The following is a 6,000-nucleotide window of genomic DNA, read 5'->3' as shown; positions in this document are numbered from 1 at the left end:
GCTGAGAACGAGTTCTCGACTCGAGACTGGGGGGCTTGTGATCCGATCGGTCATCGGTAATCGATGACGTCAGCAACAGAGAACCACGTGGACCACTCACAGGGTGACACGTGGACCAGGTGGCAGAGAGGTAGGGGGACGATCGCCAAGAGAGGTGATCGGTGGTCAGTAACCAAGTTACCACCGACAGATCAGGCGGTAGAGAGGTCGGGGGACAGATCACCCAGAATGGTGATCGGTGGTCAGTAGCCAAGTGACCACCAGCAGACCAGTTCCCAGACTCACGCCTGGAGGCAGAGCGCGAGTAGCGAATAAACACTGATCAGTCATCGGGTGTATTGTCATCGGGGTCTCGTGTTACACGCAGTTAAACTGGGACTGAGGTTCCCAGCGAGAGCGTTACGCATGGACCTCGCATGGGCACACCTCAAGGAATCATGCACGAGAGTGGCCTGAGGGAACTAGTAAGCCAGTCGGTGATTGGTGATTCCCTCAACCCATTACGTGCGTGTTATCCTGAAGGGTAAGTCGCCTACGCAGAGAGTAACGTTTGGTGAGTGCGCCTAGACCAGCCACACCCGACGTTCTCCTAAGAGTATGCAATTTGCCCAGATAAAAGAAGCATCCTAAGTTACTCCGCAAGGGTGTAGCTTAGGCAGACAAAGAGAGGCGCTAGAGCCCTTCCAGTAAGTGACACGTGTGTGGTTGGATGTGAGCTGCAGGCCTCCACGTGTCACCATCTGAGAGGGGTGCGGTCCAGACAAAAGAGCACTCCGTACCGCTAAAGGTACAGACAGGAGCAGCCAAGCGCAGACATGCGCAGACTCTCACGCTCCCCATTGCTGATTCTGAAGGTACGCTTTCTCTGAAAAGCACGACAGGGTTCTGACACATGCCAGAAAAGCATAACAGAATTCTGTTATGCTCAGAAGCAGGGAAAGAGAGATAAAAGGCAGAATCAGAGTGAGAGTGGAAGAGGGAAAAACAAAAAAAAAGAGGATAGAGAGAAAAACAGAGTGCAAGTTTTTCTGATACACAGGCATTTTTACTAAGTTTCGAGTTTTCTGGTGGTTCTGTTGAACTAACTTGATCGTCGGAGTGCAAACGGCCGCTAGAGGCGCCGTCTGTGTATTTTGCAGGTCACATTTTGAAGACATCAGAGAGAGAGAGTTCAGAAGGTGATTCTTCAGGAGACACAGTCGCGAAGACAGGGCAGAAAGCGTTACGAAGCGATTCTCCCACGTTCAAGTTGCCGGCAGGATCAATAACCTTTTCTATTTGGATGATATGGCGTATGAGGAATTATGCTAGATTTCAGGTTAAAATTGATGTTTCTAGGACCATTTCGGTCATTAAAGATTTCACTTGTCTAATGGGTAATTCATTTAGAAGTTCTACACGAAATGATATGTTTGATTTCAATGTACTTTAAGTTTTTTGGTATTAATACTCGTAGTGGTAAAGTTCTATCTCCTTTTCCAGTTTGATGGGAGTTTCCTTCTCCAGGTTTGGTCAAAATAAACATTGATGGTGCTGCTAGGGGTTCTCCTGGTCTTGCTACTTGTGGTGGTATTTTTCATAGGAGTATGGGAGAATTTATTGGTGGTTTCTTTGCTTTCCTTGATGTTCAAACAAATTTGGTTTATGAGTTTTGTGGAGTTATACATGCTATTGAACAAGCTCAAAAGAAGGGTTTTACTAGTTTATGGCTTAAATGTGATTCTGCCTTGGTTTGTGTTGCATTTACTGCTAGGACTAATGTTCCTTGGATGCTTTATAATAGGTAGAATACTTGCCTTAACTACTGTGGGAAAATCAGGTTTAGGGTTTCTCACATTTTTTGTGAAGGGAATGCATGTGTTGATAAGCTTGCTAACTTAGGCTTTATTCATAAAGAGTATTTTCATTGGTATAATAGGCTTCCATCTAGTCTTTTTTTAGAGTTCTTTATTAATAGGTATAGATTATCTATGTACCGTTTTTGTTAATATACGGGTTTTGGTCTAGTCCCCCCATATTTTCTTGTATTTCCTTTCTTTTTTCTTTTAATAATACTTTTTTTATGTGATGGCAGATGATTATTGTTACTTGAGGCGTCAACCTAGCTGAGATATCAAGTTTCACAAAGATGCCTAACATGAGATTTTTTATAAATAAATAAAAAAACAATGTAAGCTAGAGATTTTTAAAAAGATATTAACATGATTTTAAATTTCAATTCAAACAAAGTTATAAACATCTCAAATTTTCATACTTCATTCCTTACAATGTACTAAACAATAAAGTATCGACAAATATCTCATATTCAATACCACTCATGTCAAAAATCCACTAACATACATCATTAGACACTTGACTATATCTCTGAAAGACACATGCCTTGAATTTGACTCAGAGATCTGATATATCATACTACCTTCATTGTGTTATCTCTCCATACAGATACATGAACATATGAACTAAGTTTTCTCATATGACATGGTAAATTCATATGACCTACCACACTAGCTATATTTCAAATTGTAGATTCAGTCATATGAACTCCCCTTGACTTTCACCAGCTGATAATTTTTATCTCTTTGATTCTAATATATCAATAGAGTTAAAGTATCTCCTACTAGACAAATCTCCAATTCAATGAATATCCTAAACAACTTCAACACATTATTTCCTTTCCTAAAAATACTATGTCCCAATTACACTTCTACATGGTTCATAATTCACTCAACACCTTAATATACCATACAATCGTATAGACATTTAACTTTTAAAACATATTAGAACATCTCACAATCACAATTCACATGTGTAAAACATGCATTCTTGTCTAGCAATTTTTAGGCTTAACCAACGACTAATACCTGAGACCAAATTTGCTTAGCGAATGTCAGCCCAACGGCTAATGCTCTTGGGTTTTCAAATTTATGAATTTTCCTCAACGAGCATATGGCTCGCCTAGCGTGCATGCATAATTCTAAAATTGGTCCAAACGTCTTAAGAGTGTTTTTCATATCATTTTCTTACTTTTTTTCCAAACTATCATTTTCAACTTAAGTCACTTGGTCCTATTTAGATTTCTACCACAATTCAGGTACTCATACACACAATTGAGACAATTCAAACAAACCAAATTTCACAATAAATAGTCAAAGATCGTAATAAAATCATACATAAATAAAAAATACTACATTTTCATCACTCTGTGTAATTCATTTTCAACAGACTCAGTAAATACACTAAACATACTCCACTAACATCAAGCATTCAACTATTTCATATCACCTATTAGTTCAAAACACATTTATTTCACTCAAAGGTTCAATCCCTACAATTTTCATAATAAGATCTTATAACCTAAGTATTATGAAACTCGAGTCCCAACATAGTCCTAATCAATGACCTAAACATATCACTATAATCTTTAACTAACATTGACTAATCATGATGTCACATGCATCACATGTAAAACAACATTATATACATAAATAAGAAAACTCAAAATTGATCAAAGGAAAAATGAGAAGAATTGAACTTTTTATACTAAAACATTTGATTGGCAGTTTTCCCCTATTAACTGTTTAAGAGTCCAAAGATAATCTACCATCATTAATTTGATGAAAGATGGAGTCAGATTTTTAGAGAGAAACAGAAAGAAGACAGATAAAAAATGAAAAAGTGATTTTAATGATAATTTTAAAATAAAATTTAATTTTTTATTTATATGAACTTTTCACTATAGTAATAAAATATTTAAATATAAATTTAATTATACATTTTTTTATTATAAAGTTATTTTTTAATTCTTACAAATAATAGAATAATTCTATAAAAAAAATGCTTTATTTAGTTATTTAAAAAAGGTATGGATGATTTAATTCACTTGTCACCATTGATTAATAATGAATCAAGCCAACTATGAGATTCAATAACTAATCACATAAAAGAGGGTGAAACCTTGAAACAGGGTAAATGAAAAGGCAAACCAAAAAAATAAAATGGAACCAATGAATCAAAAATGAGTTTCTTTGAATATAAGGAGAAAAAGAATGTAGTTGCTAGACATTTCTCGGATGCTTGGTCAACCATCAAATAACAAGATAAATGCCAAATGGTACAACCTACTGATTCATGCTGAAAATTATTATAGTCTCTAGATTGTTCTGTGGAAAAAAAAAAGAAGTTATTCTATGATATAGCTTTTTAAATTATGGTGTTCCAATGGTTTTAATGTGGTTCTAAATATTCGAAAATATGGTTGATTGAGATGTCGTAAATACCCTCTTTGCTCATATAATATCTTTAATTTAAAATCAATTAAGACATTAATTTAAAATTTAATGATCCAACCATAATTAAAAATGAATAAATGAATTTCAATATACCACTAATAATTAAATAATATTAGAAATATAAATACCATAATTTTAAAACATTAGAGACTAAAAAAATATATTACTCATAGATTTTTAACATTTAATATACATATAAAGTTTAAATCAAATATAGTATAATATTTAAATTTAACAACAAACAAAACTTTTATTTTTCACTATTGTTATTATTATCATTCAATTTTGTTGACTGTTTTTTAAAATCAGTTTATTTTTCTCAAAACTTATTTATAGTCTATTTGAATTGAAGACCATACCAATTGACCAAATATTTTTCTCCATTCTGTCCTTCTATTACACGTTCAAAGACTGAACGTATTCTAAATGAATTTATTTCTTTAACTTCGTTCACGTGTGGCTGCTCTTTATGACAAAATGGAAAAATGAATTACCTTACTTAAGACATATTAATGCACGGATTAAAATTATTGATGCTATTGTAATATTTTATCTTAAAAGTTTAAAGAGATTTTAATTATACAGTAAATTATAATTTAATAGATAAACTAAAAAATAATTTAAAATGTTGAAAACAATATCTTAAATTAGATAAAATATTATATAATTTGATACAATTCTAAAGTAACTAATAGTATATGAAAAAATAAATATGATATATAATTTAATGTTATATTGAAAATTAATAAATAAACATGTAAAAATAATATTGTCATTTTGTTTATACTATATTTAGTATAACTTTATTAAATGATAAATATAATATTATATGTTATGAAAATTTAAAATAGACTATGCCATAATTATATAACAATTTAAATATAATTTAAACAAAATTATCAATAAAAATAGCTTTTTTAGTCTCATGCATATCTCCATAAATAAGAAAAATATATAAAAAAAAAATGATAAATGGAATAGTTATGGTGGTGAGGACAAGAGAAGTAAAAAAAATGATTTAGAAATTTCAATCTTATAGTTTTAAAAAGTAAAACTATTATTATTTATCATTTTCACTTTCCTATTATATCTTTTTATTTCTTTTAAAATCCCTAGTAGACGTTCTGAAAAGTATAGGAGAATATGATTACTACAATTTCTAGGTTAAAAAATAATTTTTATCACTGTTTTTCTATCCGTAATTTTAGTTTCTTTATTTTAAAATAAATTATTTAATCTTTTCACTTTTTAAATTCGGGGATTTTTTTTTCTATATCTTAAAATTGTTCACGACTTACATGTAACATGCTCTAACTTGTATTCCCCTCCCATTATGTTTAATTTTGTTGTTAAAAAATGATACAATTTTGTAAAAATTAATGTTAAAATAATCTTAACCACTTTAAGATGAACAATTGATTTTAGTCCGAGTTTAAGGTGAAAACGAACATTAATTTATATTTTTAAGAATTAATCTCTCAGTTTGGATTATTAAATTAAATTAACTTCTTTTAGAAAAAAAAAACAACTATTATGAAGTAAAGAACCAAATTATAAACTGAAAATTAGGAAAATCCTAATTATAGTTTGCTCCGAATTTAAAATGAAGAACATTCATCATTAAAGTTGGTGTAAAAGTTAAACTATGAAAAAGTGAAAAATCATCATAATATCATCATCGTTTGCTCAAAAAGTTGATTTTGATTACTTC

The sequence above is a fragment of the Phaseolus vulgaris genome, chromosome 1 (assembly GCF_051622355.1).
Source record: "Phaseolus vulgaris cultivar YP4 chromosome 1, ASM5162235v1, whole genome shotgun sequence".
Taxonomy (NCBI): domain Eukaryota; kingdom Viridiplantae; phylum Streptophyta; class Magnoliopsida; order Fabales; family Fabaceae; genus Phaseolus; species Phaseolus vulgaris.
The sequence above is the reverse complement of the archived record's forward strand: the minus strand, read 5'-3'. Positions refer to the sequence as shown.